The following is a 19,213-nucleotide window of genomic DNA, read 5'->3' as shown; positions in this document are numbered from 1 at the left end:
CGCCGCCGCCCGCGCAGAACCCCGGTCCCTCGCCCGCCGTCGTGGCGGGGTCACCGCGCGCTGCCCCGCGCCCGTGCTCACCGAAGAACTCGGGAAGTAACGGGCCTGCCCGTGCGCGGCTGCCCCTTCCCGAAGAGACCGATCGCTCGGCGCTCCCTCTGTTCCCTCCCCTTAACAGGCTGCAGGTGAACTACCGGCTTCGTGATAAACATCACCACTTCAAAAAAGAAAAAAACCAAACGCCCAGGCATTTAACATCTAGAAACGAGAGGGTAAACCTTTTCCCCTCAGATGCCAAGGTGGAGCGGGTGCTTCTTCGAGACGAGTTTCCCGTGCCCAGCTTTGCCACAGAAGCCCAATGCCACCCATAAATATAACGCTACAATAAATATAGTATCTATAAATAAATAACTCTTGTCCCAGCCTGGACAGAGATCTCAAAAGAGCAGCCTGGAGCACAGAGCAGAGGGGCACCCACGGCAGCGCCTGCTGGAGCCCACGAGCAACACGGACCGGGGGACTTCTCCTGCCAGCACCGCAACCCCCAGCAGCATTTGGGGGGAAGGCTGTTCCCATCCCTGTCTTTCTGAAGACACTGCTCCGTAACCTTCGTGTCTCCCACCACCCCCAAAGCAGCCTCACCAACACCGCCATCAGAAACGCATCTTGGGAAGTGATGCTGGGCAGCGTGGATGCAACCCAGTACACGACGAAAATCTACGAAGCGCCTTTTTCCAGGGACTGAGTGACTAGAAGAACAAACTCCAGGAGAAGTAAAGCACACCTAATACAGCTAACAAGATTATAACAGGCACCGTGGTTTCCTTGCCAGGAAGGACGCTTCTAATCATGCCCACATTTTTAATCCCTGCTAGCAGGAGACAAACAACCGTGCATAATTACTTGCAAGCACAAGTTAACAGCCAGGTGTCGTCTTGGTAAACACAGATACTCATTTGCTTGAACTGCCTAAAAAACTCCAAAGTCAAAGTCATCCCGTGTCAGCAGTCACTACTGATCAGCACTTGGGGATACAGCAGAGACTTGGGGCTTGGAAACTCATTCCCCAACAAGTGCTCAGGCAAACAAGTTTGGTTCTCCCACCTGTGCCACATTACCTAGCCACGACAGGTTAGCACCACGAGATTTGAAAGTGTGGAACAGCATGCCAGGACCTGACGATGCCGCCTGCCTGCGGGCCCACCCGCGTGCCCCGGTGGGACGGGCTCCAGGCATCCCCAGCTGCCTCGTGCGGGACTGCCCTTCATGTCAGAGAGCTTTCGGAAGCCTAAAACACATCACCCGGCCTCCAGCCAAGGTGTACTGCAACTCACCCTGCCCTCCACAGACAGAGCTAATAGATGTATCCGCTTCCTCCCACCATCACTCTTGCACAGCACAAAACAATGACTTTTGAGTGTTATTTTGTTATGAACATTTATTCCTCGTGAGACCCTCAGGAGAGGGTGATGCCAATGCAGGCAGTAAGAGCTCTACAACAAAGCTGTGAAACAGCTCTAAGCAGGGATTTTCTCTTGTTAGTCAGTTTGGTATACAATCCATACCAAGCATTGATTTTTCCAAACACCAAGATGAGTTAGAGCAGCAATTGATATATTTTACATGCTAAAGCCAAAGCAAGTTAAAGGCCACATTTTCAAAACAAGATATTTAATTTCACTCTCATTACAAGAGCAGTCACCCCTAACGAGGAAAGAAAGACAGCATGAAGGCAACATACAAAATGAAAACAGATGAAAAGTATCTTTTCTGTTCACATGTAGTGAAAGGAGTAATCTTCCTGGTAAAACTCAGGAAGCTATGCTTTATTCCTAGCTTTATAATTTTGGAGTCGGACTAGCCACTTACTCGCAGCAAAATCCTGCTCCTGTTGAGGTCAGTGACATATCTGTAACTGCATTAAACGAGGCTGAATTTCACCCTTCATTCTTCAGTCTGCCAGCTACAAAAAGAAAAGTAATAATCCGAGAAGCTGTGCTGCCTCCGAGGTAAATCTTCTGAATGTGAAGAAATGCTAGATGTATATTTTGTCTCTACAGTTACCTGAAGAAAAATTGTTTTGTCAGAATTTGTTATCTACCTGAAAACATAGCCAGAAATGTCAGCTTTAAAAATAGCCTTCTAGCAAAAATAAAGACTGACTCCAGACCAGAGGCATATCTTCAATATCTCCACTAAATAAAGGAAGATATTAGCATAGAATTATAATTATTTTACCTGCATAAACTATTTTCCCCTCGCTTTGAAATTCTCTCATGATATTCTAAGTCAATAAAGAGTCCCCAATAAGCCTCAAATACTAAAGGATACTGTCTGCAAAAAAACCCAGCAGATGTGTGTGATGTCTCTCTTTGGACTGTCTCTGATAAGCTGGGAAAGGCTGCAAGAAATCCAGAGGGAGGAACCCTCGTGACAGGACAGGAAAGGGGTTGAGTTGATTTTTATTATTTTTCTTTTTTAAATTCAATTAGAATTTATTTGGGGGCTGACAGTTTCCAGACTCCACTAGTAGGCCATTCAGTACTAAAGGCTGTTCTTAATCCACAGCTGGTTTTTGAAGTTCACCTTTTGAAATTTGAAAGTATTTGCTACTTGTCGTGGGACTGCTGCAACACTGGTTTGGACAAAGCATAGCCTTGCCTTCACTGATTATTGAGAATACAAGGAAAATGAAGCTGAAAAGACCAAAAAGCAAATTAAAAAGTGATTCTCAGAAAAAAGAGAGAAATAACACTGAGAAGTCATTCCTTAAGAGGGTAAGAGAGATGACTTAGTTGTCTGCTGAGCTGGGTCAATGAAAATGATTAAGAAACAGCTTCACAAATCAATGGAAAGGTTATCTGAAAATGCCCAAGAAAGTAAAACTAACACAGAAAGGACCATGTGATTATGGTTTCTCAGTGCTGATTAAGTATGTTCAATTTTTATTACTTCCCGTTACTGCTATAAAGAAATGTTGTACGGCCAAGTAAATGATACGTTTTTCCTCCTCGTTACAGTCTTTGACACAAAAATAAGGTATCTGAACAGGAGTGTCTCACTGCACCAGGAACTGTTCCCAAGGAGCCATTGTCTTCACTCTTCCTGTAACCGGGTTAGCTGGACGTTCCTGTTTTCTCTATCTCAATTCACACACGACTCTCAGAAAGAAAGATGTATAAAGCTGGACAGGCAAAAAGCTATGACACTAAAGAAGAACATGGCAGTGAAGAATGCTATTTTTATGCTCGGAGAAAGTGGAAGCTGGAAACACCAGTCTCAATGACATGAGAACTGTCAGCAAGAACAGATAATTACACAACATGAATCCATCCTCATGACAATGACTCTAATGAGATAGGAAATGGAATAAAATCAATATTCTATTTACATTGACAGTACAGTCTCAAAGCTTGAAATTGCCAAATGGCTGGCTTTTAAATAAAGAAACGAAAAAATTACTGACTGCCTTACAGTATTTTCAAAACACCTCTGCCAAATTCGAAGTTTACCAATAACACATCTCAACATAAAATTTGGAAAAGCTACAGCAATTACTTCATGGCACAACTGAGGGATATAATTATAGTGCCGTCACAAAATTAAGCAGAAACAATGAGCTAATTAACATCTTGGCCACATAACTGAAGGATTGGTTAAAGAAAAATATTCTTTAGTCAACTACTGCTGAACAAACCAAATTGGTCTTGTACTCTAGCTCTGTAGGAACTGTACTCACTACACCCATACGACAACACGTAAAAGCAAAAAGACCCCTCTCTCAATTTTGTACTTTCACATATATCGAGAAAAAGCAGAGCGCAAAGGCAGCAGCACAGAATAGCCAGCTCTGAAGTGGGAATGCCAGGATACTGTGCCATTGGAGACGTCCTTCACAGCCCCCCACAGCCCGGCAATTTGTGACATAAACAGAGCTTGGTAAAACTACAAGCACATATTAGCATCAAACTACTAAGCAAGTCCCACACCGGATTTGTAAAAAAACTGCCAACACTATTTCTATGACCCAGATATTTTGCATAATATACATAGTTTTAGTAGTAGTAGTACTAGTAGTAGTGTTTTAAAGGTTATTTCTGTACTGTTTTAGCTCTGACAGAGTTGCTTAGGAAGGCAGTGCAACCTCCCACTGACTTCAGTGGGCTTCTTAGGCAGATCCTCATCAGATGTGTTTTTATCTTGAGTATATTTCACAGTTTCTGAAACCGTTTTAGCAGAAACACCTAACTGTGACATTACACCTGAATTTAACACATCCAAGTGTACTCTGTTCAGGAAAACTGGATAAATAACGAAAAAAGAGGCAACGTCATAAAGTAAGTGCCCCCAATTGCGCACATGTTACTGCAGAAATAAGGTATTTCCTTGAAATTAGTTCTCCAAGAGTTACGTCCCTAATCAAACTGTGAACCAATTCCTAGCAACAGCGTAATGGCACGGACGTACAAATCCCATAGCCCAATCCTTTCTTACTTTAGATTAATTAGAATAACGCTATTTTCAAGTCAGAAAGTTATATGGCAAATTCCATAAACCTTCTTTTCTTTAAAGAGTAGACTGTTATGAATTAACCGCTATTACTGTAATTTAAAAAACCTGCAAAGTCAAGAAATATGCCTGCTGAAATTTTTCTTTTTTTATAACCTGTGGTATATATCAATTCCTTTACAAAATTTGGGACTTCAGAGACATGCAGAATTCACATTATCTGACAGCACTAGATGGATGGGTATTTATAAACTAAGATAGGGAAAGGTCAGTGTCTGTCTCTAGACTAGGAAATGTGTATACTAGCTATTCTCTTTCTACTTGCAAGCCAGAGACAGAAAATGGCAGGAAGGACTACCCTGCATTTAATCCATTTTGCTGTTGATTTATGTATTACAAAGCATAAACATATCCATCCACGCCACTGTTTCTGGTAGTAAAAATATATCCATACTGTAATTCTTTTACTGTAACAATTACAGAATATATTTTAGGAATAGGAAGTTTTGTATTATCCTGACATAGAGGAGTTTCAACCGTAAAAGAAGTGACATTTCCCATGCAAGTCTAAGAAGTTGTTTATCTTTAAAAATAACAGTAATCTAGTGATTTAACTTAAAACTCCAAGAAGTAATTCTTCTAAAAAAGAAAACAAACTGAATTGAAATAACCAGAAGCTCTTTTATTAAAATCAGTCTTACGTGCTTGTTCTAATGAATATTCATTTTAAATACTGAGTTTCTATACAAAGACATTTCAGAGGCCATAACTAAACAACCATGCACCCTTCTAAAAAGTACAGAGCTATTTATTAATCAGACCCTTGCACATTAAAGACATTTTGTCTGATTAACTGCAAACGTACATAAGCCAAGTGATGGCAGAGAGGAGCGAGATGACCAACGTCAGCGGCATCACACCAGCATCAGCCTCCCGCAAACCCAGCAGCTCATCTGGGGCAGCACAGGGTGTGCGAGCTGGGCTGACCAGGCCGGTCAGTCACTCCGAATCGTTCGCCCCACACTGTCCCCTGCCACCAGAAAGGCACATTTCACCTGCAAAATGTTTCCTACTCGCTCCTGCATCACGCACACATGTGACTATAGTTCTTGTTACTTCTCCTGCTTGTTTCAGTGGGAGCAGGCTGGAGGTGCCTGTCGATTATGCAGCCAAATGTTAACAAAGTCCGCCGCACATGCGGCAGGTTTTGGGTGCTTTCCTCGAGAACACAGCCACATGGCAAACCTCAGGATGAGTCCCACAACTGAGATTCAAAACTGGGAGGTACTTGTAACGGTGGCAAAAAAGATAGCTACACATCACTGAAAACCACTCCCATATTGACAGGTGATTTCTAACCCTATGTGTGTGTATATATACATATAAAATGTTATATATATAAAATGTTATATATATACGAAACATGATTATTAGCATCATCCGTGATAACAACTACTACAAAAAAAGCGATGCCCATGACTCAGCAAGGGAAGCAACTGCTTCCCTCCAACATCAAATTCAGCTGATGCCGAAGGTTTCAGGGAGAAGTGACCCGGAGGAGCTCTCACAAGAGATGCAGCGGACACGCAGCCTAGCTTCTTGCAGGTCGCGTGCCTTAATCTCTACTGTATAGCAAGGGAAAAAATACCAGCACCTCATTACTGCTAAGGTTCTAAATTAAATCTACATGCTACCTCTAGAAGGGCTCCCAGTTTTTACCATCAGCTGTATCATTTTTCACTTCCCTTCCTAAAGCAGCTGCCACGTGGCCCTGGTTGCAAAGGGTGGCTTTTTCCTTCCCCAGAAATGGATCCCAGCAGTGGGTAAAATGAGTCCTGAGAGACCACTCTGGTGAGCACCTGATGGATTATGGCATATACATGGTCAATACTAACATTATTATTGATTTCTTACTAACAGCATTTGCTCCAGCCAGTAAGCTCCTCTGCTTAGCTTCACTAACCTGCCCCAGTCCAGGCACCCCCTTCCACATTTGCCCCTGCCACCAAACTCTAGATTTCAAAGTCCTTGCCTGTTCACATGATGATCGTTTTGTTATGTCAATAATTATGAACTAGGAGCCTGGATACAGCCACCACATCCTCGCACACGTCAAATTAATTGGCGAGATTAAATCTGAACTTAAATTACCAGAAACGGCAAAGGCCATTCATGTCACCTGCTCCAAGCCGGCACATCGTCCCACTCGGGTCACACCCCGCCGTCCCGCTCCCCCGGACCGCCACGGACCCCTGCTCACCCTGCGGAGAGACGCACCGCCGCAGCAGGACGTGCCGGGGAGGACCGGGGCGTCTTCAGCAAAATTCAGTGTGGGGCACCTTACCCCTAACTGCCTGCTGCATAAACGGGCATGCTCCTAGCGAGGCGAATCAGAAGTCAGACTTACGTGGATTGCTTCATCTTGCATCTGACTTGAGGGCAAACAAAAAGGGACATGAGTACAGATAAAGAGGAAGACGTTATACAGAGTTCTGCTTTCGACAGAAAATTAGAACTCAGGTTTCGATGGCCTGGTCACTTCAGCTCGTTAATGGCGAACTGTGGCAACGCTGTGACAATCACATGCTTCTCTCCAAGAATGAGAAAATTACAGGGGAATGGGTGAAGATGGGATCGCTGATGCGGCAGGGACTGAAGGAGAGCCGCGGACAGCGCCAAGCCGTTGCGCCGGCACCGCGGCACGGCCGGGCAGCACCCCGCACAGCACCTCCGAGAACGGGCCGGGGGACCCACGCCTCCGAAATCACCCCAGTCTCCAACAGTCGCAGTACTGCCATGCCGGGGACACCCAGAGCAGCGAGGCAACGCCAGCTTAGCGCGCGGGTGTAACTGCCTGACTCCTGTTAATGTCAACATGAATCACAAGGCAACGACGGCGCTGGAAAACTACTCCAGCATCTGCTGCAAGATAGGAGATAAAGCCAACTGCGTTTCAGTTCAAAGCCTTCTGTTTCTCAAAGAATCTCAAATCCAAAATAGAGTATTTTCTGGTTTAATACATTCTGGCCTTACATTTAATTTATATTTATCAGTCATATCCTTCCAGCGTAATAAAAACTTGTACTGCTTATCAGAAAATACAATCAATCTAAAATCATTTCTTTTTGTTATTTATGAAAGAATCGAAATCGTAGAGAATGGGGTTTTTAACTCTCTACGCTCTGTCACCATCCAAGGTATCCCAAGATAACTGTTATGCACTAACATAAGAGCAAAATGATTCTTCAGTATACAGCAAAACTAATCAAGTTTAGGAGATGCTTTCCTTGACTTCACAGAGATCACTACACATACAGTGCTCAGCAGCACAGAAACACCTACTGATGCAATTAATTTTGCATCATGAACAATCTCACCCAAGCTAAATAAATACACGTGACTTCAGGTGTCAGGGAAAAGCTCCAAATTAGTCACCAGTATTAAAAAGAAGGAACAAAACCTGAATGACTATGCTTTATTTTAGGAAAGAAGTGAAAATGTCTTTGAGACCATTTTCTAATCAGTATTTGCTATAATTTATTGTTATCCTTGTTCATCTTGAATCATGATATTTACATAGCTAACAATAATCACAAAAAACAACCCAATAATGGCCCGTTTGGAACAGTTTCTTCTGCACAAAATCTCACCCAGAAGAACCGCCACGACTGACGGAGGTGAACTACGAAGGGACTTCTGAGCAAGGCTGTTCCCAGTCTGCGAGACGGCAGCGATGCAGTTAATGGGGACACCCTCCCAGTGTGTGCACCGCGCACAGGGTTTAAGACTAGCTTTCCTCCCCTCCTTGCTCAAGAGCTGGGTTTGCTGATGAATTTTGCTAACACTCATTTTGCTCATGGATTTCCCGATGTCTAGATGACCCAGCTGGTGTCAGGCTGCTTAAGTACATGCTTGCATACAACTTTTCTCTTGCTTTTAGCCTTTTGCTGTGGGTAATAAAGATGAACTTACGGGAGGATGAAAAAGAGGTTTCTGGTTACCTCATCACCAGAAGGCCCTTCCAGAAGGTCTGTGCTCGTACGGGAAGGAGCTGCAACGCTGTCGCGCCTGCAGCCCTGCAGACAGCACGGCAGCAGAAACCCCAGCCGCTGCCGGCACAGGGTCCTGGGGTGTTCCCGGGGCCACCAAGCAAAAACGGCTTCAGAGACACCGTTGGTGTAACACACAAGGGCACATGAGATCACCCACAGGCTGTTACCATCTGAGCTTGTATTTTAAAAAAAAAAGAAAAAGAGCAAGCAGCAGCCTGGTGCAGAAGATGCAGCGAGCACAGCAGCACCTCCTTCTGCATCATCACAAATGGCAGCTACAGGGGGTTTCCAGCTTGGTCAGTCAGATCTTGAATAATTTTTGTTTCTGGGTTATGGATCAGGTCATAACCCACTACCTTGCTAAGTTTTTATTATGGCTGTTGCACGGCTGACCTATCTGAATTCTTTCTGAGCTCCCATCTTCCACAGAATAATCAAGGAACGTCTCTGAGGCAGAATGAATGCGGACCCTTCATTATCCTGTTGCATCCTCATATTCTCTGTGGTCTCACGTTGTAACAGTTGCCGGATCACTCTTGGACCAACACCTGCCTGTGACTCGCTCTCTCAGCCCATTCTGCTTAGGTGAGGCCGAAAGAGCAGCATTTCCCACCGCTCTAGCAGAGCCCCGCACACAGGGCTCACCCTCTGGTCTCCAGCACAGTCTCCTTTTTGAGCAAGAAGTGAGCTGTGTCCTTTTTGCTCAGTCTGTAGGCAAGCTTTTCTATGCTCAACCAGTGCCAAATCACAGAACACATAACCTTCAAATTCCCATTAATTCTTCTTGCAGAAGAAATGGCCTCTATATATTCATGCAGCGTAAAAATGAATCACTTTCCCCCAAATGCCTACTACAACAGAATAAAAATACCAATGTTAACATGTCAAAGGACCACAGATGTGGACCAAAAGTTTTAGACAATTTTTTAAAGGTATCGAAAGCACTCAGGTTATACCCCTGCTATTAGAGTTACTTTAAACTTTCTTATTTTTTTAAAGAACCCAAAATAAGCTTGAAGAATGACGCTATGTGAAAACCCAATACAAAGAAGTGCTCGAGCCCATCTAACGGTGCCACTCACACACTGAGCGCTAGTTCTGCAGCTCGTCGTCTATTTTCTTTCTAGAGAAGAGCCGAAGCAGAGGTCCCCTGCCAAGCAGATGGCGAGGGTGCGAGCCCGCGTGCTCGGGGAGCTCGCACAAGCACAACAGCTGAGCCATTCCTCAACCTCCAGGGACAAGAACCCCCAGTGATCCCGCACCGACCCCTGCAAGCCCCACAGCACTATTCTAATTAATGCTTACAGCACTGTGCGGCAAGTGTAGAAGCTTGCATAATACCCAAAATATTTATCATCACTGTCTACCTGCTTTCCCGTAGTATTTATCACGTGGAAGATTCCTCTCTATCCTCCACTTGAGCTCTCCTCGATGTATCCACTTTTTCATTAATGTACCTGTGCAAGCTACCCAAATTGAACAACACAGGGAAGAAATTTTGGAAGAAGCTTGTTTTACTTGTATTCTCATCCTTACCTCTAAAAGCCATTTAAAAATACTTGTCGTGGTTTAAGCCCAGCCAGCAACTAAGCACCACACAGCCACTCACTTGCTTCCCCCCCCCCAGTGGGATGGGGGAATTGGAGGGGAGAAAAAAAAAAAAAAAAAAGGTAAAACTCACTGGTTGAGATATGAACAGTTTAATGGGACAGAAAGGAAGAAAATAATAATAACAATAATAAAGTTACAATAATAATAAAAGGATTGGAACATACAAAACAAGTGATGCACAATGCAATTGCTCACCACTCGCTGACCGATGCCCAATTAGCTCCCGAGCAGCGATCCCCCTGGGCCAACTCCCCCCAGTTTATATACTGGGCATGACTTAAAGTGGTATGGAACAATCCTTTGGCCAGCTGGGGTCAGCTGCTCTGGCTGTCCCCCCTCCTCCCAACTTCTCGTGCCCCTCCAGCCTTCCTGCTGGCTGGGCATCAGAAGCTGAAAAATCCTTGACTTGGTACAAACACTACTTAGCTACAACTGAAACCATCAGAGTGTTGTCAACATTATTCTCATCCTAAAGCCAAAACATAGCACTATACCAGCTACTAGAAAGAAAATTAGCTCTATCCCAGCCGAAACCAGGACAATACCAAATATGAAAGTTTAAAATTCTAGTCTTATACAAAAAACATGGAATATTTGGAAAATAGCTTTTAAGCTATTTCTTCTAAGAAAAAGCAATTTTTATAAAAATGGTGATTAAAGACAGAATGCTTAGAACTTTTAGAAAACAAACCAAACAAACCCAAAGCAATAATTTTATCAGTCATGCAGAAAAGTGAGTGAAAGCAGTTCAAATTCTTATATTTCAGTTGCCACCATTAGCTGTATTGAACTAGAAGAATTGAACAGAGCTGCGTCTACTTTTCACAAAAAAATCACATCATGAAAGATTTATTTATGGAATATATTTGCACATAAATACAGGAGCTCAGTAAAATGCAAGATATTTTCCCAGGGACTTTCTTCTAAGTGGTTTGCAAAGCTAAGTCATAGCAGCAAGTGGCTGCACTCCCAGAAGAACACTTTTAACTGTTACACATCAAAAAGCTGAAAAGCACATAGTTACATTATCAGTATCAGGGACTCACTACCTTTGATTTTTCACTGCTTGTGAAAGAAGTCTCAAAGTCAGTTTCAGTTTTGCCCATGCATTGAGCACTGAAGGATTCCCATAAAAAATTACATATGGAAAGGATTTCGCTGGAAACCAAAAGTGATCATACAAAGTCAAGAATGCTGCCCAGGCACTAATAAAGTCTTCCAAGCACTGGAAGAAGTATTTTTTCTTTGGATATTTTTTTTTTTCCAAGCTTCAGAGAGTCACAGAAAAAAATTACTAGAGTTTATTTCTCAGAAGTAAATCATGCTGTGTTTATCAGCATGTGCAGTTGACAGGAGCTTTCTTCCATGGAAACCAGATGGCAAAAGCAACACCGAAATAGCCAGTGTCGGCTGGGACAGCAAGCGCCGACCCCCAGGGATCAGCGAGGAGGAGGAAGGGTGGGTGGTTCTGCACAGCCAGCCCCAGAGCAGCCGCCATCCCACCCGCACCTCCGTGAGCAAACTCGGCAGATGTTAGAGCACCGGCTCTCGGGCGCCTGCGCGCACAGAGACATGTCTTTTCTATGGTGAATCCAGGCCTAATTACTGCTGCCTTCAGCTTGGCAACCTGCTCGGAAAACCTGACACATCTGCCTGGTTCAGTGAGCTCCGGGAGCTGCACGCTCCTCCACGGTGCCCGCGGGGAGCGCGGTTTAAAGGCTCGAGACCTCGGGTATATCTAGACCCAATTAACGCAGCAAACTTCATTTCCTCCTACAGCAATTTACTTAAATTTAAAAGAAGAGCTCATCTCCTCGAATGCTGTGTAGGTGTCACTGCAGCGGAGGCAACGTCACTGCAACGCCAGAGCTGAAGCGGTCTCGGGAGCACACCCCCGTCCCACGTGCCCCGCTGCAGGCTGACCCGGGGTGGGCTTCGGCCACGCACCCGCGGACCACCCCTCCCCGTGCAAAGCGGGGAGCTTGGGCTTAAAGGACTCCCGGGAGAGGAGCGCCGAGGGCCTCGCGGGACCCAGCTGAGCAGCACTGATCGCTCTCCCTTTTTTAGAAGGAAAAACTCCCATTAACTTCTCTGGAAGCAGGATTGGGCCCAGAGCCCAAGCATGCTCTGGGTTCCCAAGTCCTTACTCACCGCTCGCAGTCGGACTCACTTGCGCGGGAGCCAGCAGCGCCGCAGGAATGTGCGGAGCCGCTCCACGCGGCACGGGCAGCAAGGGCGGCGGGAGCCCAGGGTCCAGCACCGCGCTGCTCTCCGCTCCTCCATCCCGCACCGGGGGCACCTGCGGCCGAGCGCAGCCAGAGGAACCATCCTGTGCTCTGCACTTGCTGCATTAAATACCATACGTGTACTTTAAAAACGCTGTCTCTCATCTGTGGGTACGTAGAGAGGGTGAACGCAGATGCCATCAACTGAGCTTCCTGAGCAGGGTCTTCGGGCAAACCTGGACTTCGAGCCACCCAAGCCAGGACAAATTATTTATAATGCTTTCGACATTTTACTTTTCTCTCCAAGTAATACCTGCTCCAAGTTCAAGCCCAAGGCATATTTTGCCTTGCCAGATGATCTGTGACCGTCTCATGACTTATTACATTGTTATCATCGCTAAGCTTAGCAAACAGAGCTGCTAAGTCTATTAATCTTCTGAAACATGAAGTCTGAAACCGTAGAAACAAAACATCTCACTACAAGATACATAAAATGTGGTATACTGAGATAAGGGGAAAATTCAGTGCATGCTCTGTTAATTTTTTTCTGTGCCACTGCAAGCAAGACTGACGCACTTCTGTAAGAACTAACTCTGAATGTAATGTTACTGACAAGTACATAAGGGAAAAAAAAAAATTCCTTTTACAGCAGCAGTCTCCCTCGGGGCAGACAGTAAGGTATGCTTCCAATAGGAAAAGCTGGACTCTATGCAGAAGTTTAAACTGCCACCTGTAAATTCCAAGAAAGAATTGATAAAATGAGTCCAGTACAGCTGGGCTAGCAATGGAGGGCTATGTGAGAGCTCAGTTTTCAAGCTGTCAAACGATTAGACATATTTTAACCTGTCTAGTACTTATTTCTTTTTATTGTGCAGAAATTCATTCCAATTCAGCCACCGATATACAGCGTGCATATTTACGTCCCAAAATATTTTTCTGTGAAAACAAGTATTTGGCATATTTGCCAAAAGCAGAAGGTCCTAAGAGCAACACCGGCAGCTGCACGCTTTCTGACAGTGCTCAAATAAGGGCTGGAAGTTGTTTCTCCCCGAGACTTCTCGCCAGCAGCGACTGGCAGCTCTGGGAGGTAGCGGGGCTGCAGAAGGACACACAGACATGGGGGGCTGTGCAGCGGCACTGCCCATGTCCCCACGCTGGGTTAATGCTGATTATATACTTGGCTTACGGAAATGATAATCTGGCTACACAAAACTCACAGCCAATTGTGGTTTACTCAGCCCTGGCTTCCTCAGTTTTCCTGTGCGATCTGTAGATTCAAACGAAAATAAACATGCAGCCCGCTATTTAGCATCCTAGTGACAGAACTATACTTTTACCTTATAAACTGCTGCTGATATTTCTAATTAATACCAAATAGCAAATATCCTATTAAAAATTCAAGCTGCATTTAGTGAGAACTTAAGTTAGACTTCAGTGAGGACAGATTATATCTATTGCAAACTTTGACTTTTTTTTTCTCTATAGTAGAGTAAAAGTGAGTTTTCCCAGCTACCTAAAATCAAGATATTTTGGATAAAAACAGTCTTTTATAACAATGCAGCATACGCACATAATTTGAAACATGGACTATTTCACAGGGTAGTAGCTGACAGCAAGTAAATGTTTAAACAACAAAAAAAAATTGATCCCAGAGGAAAAGCAATTCTCCTGATACATAGCTGGATTTCATACTGAGGCCAGCACCCATCAAACCCACACACAGTCACCAAAGAGCCTGATGGGCGCAGGCAGCATTCCATGTGTCGACCTGCACCAGCTCAGCCCTGCTGATGCTGCTCTCCTGTTGTTTCCACTGAAGCTATGGAAGAAATTTCACATCAGCTTCAGAGGAGGAAAATTTACTGTGCTGGTTCTGAATGCGCATAACAGCGTAGAACAACATTTGTCACTGGCTTTATTCTCCAAGCAAAGCAATGACTAAGACGATCACCCTACACAAACTGCTGAAGGTAGAACGGGAAGGGGCGACATCGACTGCTTGCTTGAACATCCTTACCAGGCACCATGCTCCATTTTAAAATGCCACATGCAAAACCTTCACCTCTCAACTCTTTATATTAAATGTGTATTTTTTTATCTTGGGATGTATTCAAGTTTCATCACAACTGTGCCACAGTTTTAACAGTCCCTTCTCTTTCCTTGTTAATTGCTGTGAACTCTCATTGACACTAATGGGAATTACAATTGCACATATTGCACGGCAGAACAGTTTCCAAATGTCACCGAGGATAGCAATAAAAAACTATTCACATGTTTATCCTTTCAGTAAATAATGATGGGGTAGTAGGAAGGAAATGTTGTTTACTTTACTGCATTACTTGGGAAACTAAGTTCATAATATATAATTGTTAATAAAATAAAATAAAAAAAATAATCATAGGCAACTGCTCTAATCCCTAAGGAACACAAATAGTGGAGACCACCACGTATGCAGGCAAAGGAAAGCCCTGGAGCCTCTGCCTGCCTCGGGTCCCCCTGCCACCCCTCCACTGGGCTGGAAATAGCAGGACAGATTTGCACATAGGAGTCCCTAGGGAAGCGATCACACCCAGCCCCATTCCACACCTGACAGCTGTTAGGTGTATAAAGCACATTAGCCAAAATGCTGGATCTACACACACAAACTTTGCTCGCACTCCGGCAGATCTCTGAGCCCTCTGGCAGCACCTGCACGTTTGTGTGCAGGATTATTCTGCCACCGCTTACAAACGAACCACAGCACAAAACCAGCTTATTTCAGGCAACACCTGACCACTGATAGGAGTGTCCTTCCTCGTTCATACTGGAAAACAGTCATAAAAATATAGAAAAATACAACCACAGTAAAATTCCTTCTGGACAAGAGTTAGTTGCAGCAATTTTTTGATAAATATTCATAGTTACAGAAGTCATCCTCGTCATGGACAAAAATCATAAAAATATGACAACAAAAGGGAACAGAACTTTTTTTTGTTTTGTTTTAATGAGCTGGTCTTTGTTAACAGCAAAATCATCTCTTCATAGCATTTGCATTTAAAATGTGCACAAGGCAAAGGAAAACACATATTAAGCCTTTGAAAGTAATGCATAGTTACTGCAAAGCGTCTTTTATAATCCAACACGTGTGACTTCCTCGGGGTTAGCACTGTTAGAAAAACGACTTTCGCAGTTTATACATGCAGGTCCTAAGTAGCAATCACACCCTCCCTATTCTGGGCATCAAGAGGTGCTAAGGCTCATCCTTCTAATTACAGGCATTCCTGTGTCCTTACCACCTCTGCATTCAATCTGAAGCAGCAGAATAAAAGCAGTACTTAAAGGAAATAAAAACAGAGAGGAAAGTGTATTATTTTAATCTGAACTGGCCACGAGATCTTCATCTACACCACACATACAAGAACCTTTACTGTGGCCACATAAGCTGTTCTGGACAGTACTGTAAAAACCATGCAGCTTTAACAGTCTGCCTCCTCTGGGCAACCAAAATAATGGCTCTGTGGAGCAACACCCTTTTGACTATTTAATGTTTGTTTCAGCTGTTTGGTGTGATGCATCACCATCTCCTGTACTTCAGATTTATTTTCCAGGTTTCCAATATACATGGGCTCTAAGTTCAGGGAAGTCGGATTCGCACCAGATGCTGGGATGCAAAGCGATGCAGCTGGGACACTCTGCAAAGGCCACAGAACAGTACGTTTACCAGTCCGCTCAAAACCACTTGGAGGACAGACTGCAGTGAATGACATTACAGATTCTTTTCAATAGTATCTTCCCTGCTTATGAAATTTTGGGAAGTAGCATCTTCGGTGCTCCTGAGACATGCAAACTGGACAAGCACCAGAAACCTCCATGCAAAACAGGTTTTAAAAGAAAGCAACAGCAGCACCTGCTACTTTCAAATGCTTGTCAGTGTGTGGTATTTTTCACGGAGGTGTCTAAAAATGTTAGTTTATTCAATCCTTGGCCTCGCTATATGAAGCAGAATATAGATAAACTCAGTAACTGTTACCTAGTAATACTAGACGATGATGAACAGCATCTGAGACTTAGTAAAGCAACAAAGTAGTAGAATTCAAGAGGTGGAGTAACGCAAAACAAAATTAACCTTTCTCCAAAATGGAAAATGAACGTCTACATTTAAGGTTTGAAGCGGCTTGATTCACACCAATTTATTTCTGATTATATTGTTGAACCTCCCAAAGCAGAATGAACTAAGATCACTTCCAGTCTAAAGAAAAATCAGCAAAAACCCCTGAAATTTTTACGTGCCCCCCCCAGGCAGCAGCAGAGGGCTGCGTGCCCCTCGCTGACCACAGCCCAGCGCAGAGCCTTACCCGCACCCCCAGCCTTTCCGAGGCGCCCGTGCTGCGGCTGCTGGGATGGCAAGGCACTCCAGGATCCTGCAGGGCACCCTACCAAACCCCCGTTCCAGCATCTTGCTTAGGATTATGCTTTCGCGATCTCCTCAGTCTCACCAGGATGAACTGGGCTGAAAGCCCTCACAACACCGCACCGTGACGGCAGCGAGTCAGCGGAACAGTAACTTCTTGGCCCAGACTGCCTACAGAAAAACCTTTCAGTAAAGGCTATTCTGCATTACGATTCTGATTACTTCTGCAATTAGATAATAATGTACCAGAGAAATTTTAAATTAAAGTTCTCTGCTTCCACTAATTAAACTGCTTTGTTGATACTCCTGAAGATAGGTACTATCCATTACCTTGTTAATCTACCAGATCTAAAACTCTAACGTCTTCTGTCATGAGGGTGAAGAACGCGAGTCAGGCATCTGCCTAGGAGGGTCCGAGCTGTAGGCAGCTGTCAGATACATCTGAACTGGTGATCTCCCGTGTTTGCAATACAGCTTTCAGCCCAGAAAAACACGAAGCTCACGCCTAGGCGGCACGTGGCACAGCGGTGCTTCACAACACTTCTAAGACAGCGAGCATAAAGGAGGATTTTGTGGGTAAATGAAAAGAAATCACAAAGCCAGGCTGTTCCCACCGCAGGGAACGCCAGCACTATGCGGTGGATGTATGGAAACCATACCCTCCGCTGCTGCTGAGGGGAGTTCTCACAGGACAGCTTTGGCACTGCTTGCTGACACCAGTGAATTACAAATTGCTCACATAATGCCCCAATTTTGCCCACCGATTCAACTGCCTCGTAGTACAACAAAGCATCCTTGGACTCAGACCCTTGCCTGCCATTCAAAATGAATTTAATCTAATGATGGCTTTAAGGAAATGAGACAATAAATACGCCCTGTCACCTTCTTCCTCTCATATCAGACTAAGAAATCTGTTGCCTGTTTATCTTTCCTCAGTAGCCCGAGTAAATAACAACTGCACAATCCTGTACTTTTACGTGTCACCTAAAACTAGGCAGGCTCCACGATTACTGTTAATTCATACATACAGCCTACGGGGTAATAAGTTTTCAAAATATTCTCAAGTCTGAAGACTAACTGGTTATGAAACTTCAAATGTTTAGTCATCGCCATCGCTTTTCTATTTAATCACCTTTTGTTTCAACTAAGCCTGAAGAAGTTTTGTAGCTCAGAAGCCCAGCCTTTAAATCCAGGGAAGTCCAATTCCATTTTACAACCTTCTAGCCTACACCTGATCCAACAGGAGCCGAGGAAAGCAGTGACACAGGCCTCGCAAAATTTAAATTGCAAAAGCACATGCTGCAACTGCAGAGCTCAGCTCAGCACGCGCCCAGCATCCCTGTCCCCTCCAGACGGAGTGTTGGGGTGCTCCGCTCCCTAGAAAACCCAGGGGCAGCGCTCCCAGCACCGCCCTGCAAGCGGAGAGACTCCCGACACCTCGCGTTTCTGCACTGGTAGGTCCCAACCTTCCACAGACAGCAGTCCTGTCACCCATTTCAGTGAAACTGGGGATGCCAAGCCTTTAATTTATTTCTCTTTTATCTACTTGAAATTGTCGTAATACTGTTTTCTGTCAGCAGGTCTGGCAAGGGTCATTACCAAACACAAGCAGACAGCCCCAGCGGGCACCTGCGATCCATCCCAGCTTCCAACCGCCCAACCTCAGACTCTCACCCTCAAACTTCCCCTGCAGTAATAAGTACCATCGGTTAATTACTCACTATGCAAATTACTTCCTTGTCACTTTGGAACTTGTTGTTGTTCCATTAGAACCTCTTCTCCGTAGTGCTGAAGAAGATATAGTCCAGTTATTTATTCGCCGTTATTATTCGTTATGTACATAGCCCTCTCCTGTCCATTACATCCCTTTGTTAAAGCTGCTCAGACAGTTTCACTCTCTCTGCTTCTTCGTCACCTGTGTCCAGCTGCTGCCGCCACGTTTTGCAGCATAGTTCCCCCCTCAAACAAAATCACCAAAAGAAATAATTTCTTTCTAAAAGAAATAATCATGCATTCTTCTAAAATAACTATTTCACACAGACAACATCCCTGCGTCTTTCTCTCCCGCTATACTAACATCTTAACAAACTGATTTGTTTGCAGCAACTAGATGCAAAACAAAGTTCTGAATTCAAGAACTCTCTAAAAAAAACAAAAGCCCAAGCCCCAACGCTCTATTTCCACCCGGTTAATCCAGAAGCTCCCAAAGATGCGGGCAGCACAGCGAGCGCCTTATCAAGGCGGGATTTTTCCCCGACACCGCCACGTGCGCGCACCCAGACCGGCGACGTCCCCTCGAAGTTACCGTCGTCTTTAAAAATCCAACCTAAACCACGGCGCTGCTTTGGAGCACCCGCGCGTCCAGGACGCCGGCCCACCCCGGCGGGGGCGGCCCGCCGCCTCCTCCCGCGGACACCCCCGGCCCG

General features: G+C 44.7%; 1 protein-coding gene across 3 annotated transcripts in view; it reads right to left on the bottom strand.

Moving 5' to 3' along the window:
- The window catches only part of MBNL1 (muscleblind-like splicing regulator 1), a 109,970-nt gene that overhangs the window by 81,787 nt on the left and 8,970 nt on the right, over positions 1 to 19,213 (bottom strand). The window lies entirely within an intron of this gene.

The sequence above is a fragment of the Haliaeetus leucocephalus genome, unplaced genomic scaffold (assembly GCF_000737465.1).
Source record: "Haliaeetus leucocephalus isolate CR32 unplaced genomic scaffold, Haliaeetus_leucocephalus-4.0 Scaffold1014, whole genome shotgun sequence".
Lineage (NCBI taxonomy): Eukaryota > Metazoa > Chordata > Aves > Accipitriformes > Accipitridae > Haliaeetus > Haliaeetus leucocephalus.
The sequence above is the reverse complement of the archived record's forward strand: the minus strand, read 5'-3'. Positions and strand labels throughout refer to the sequence as shown.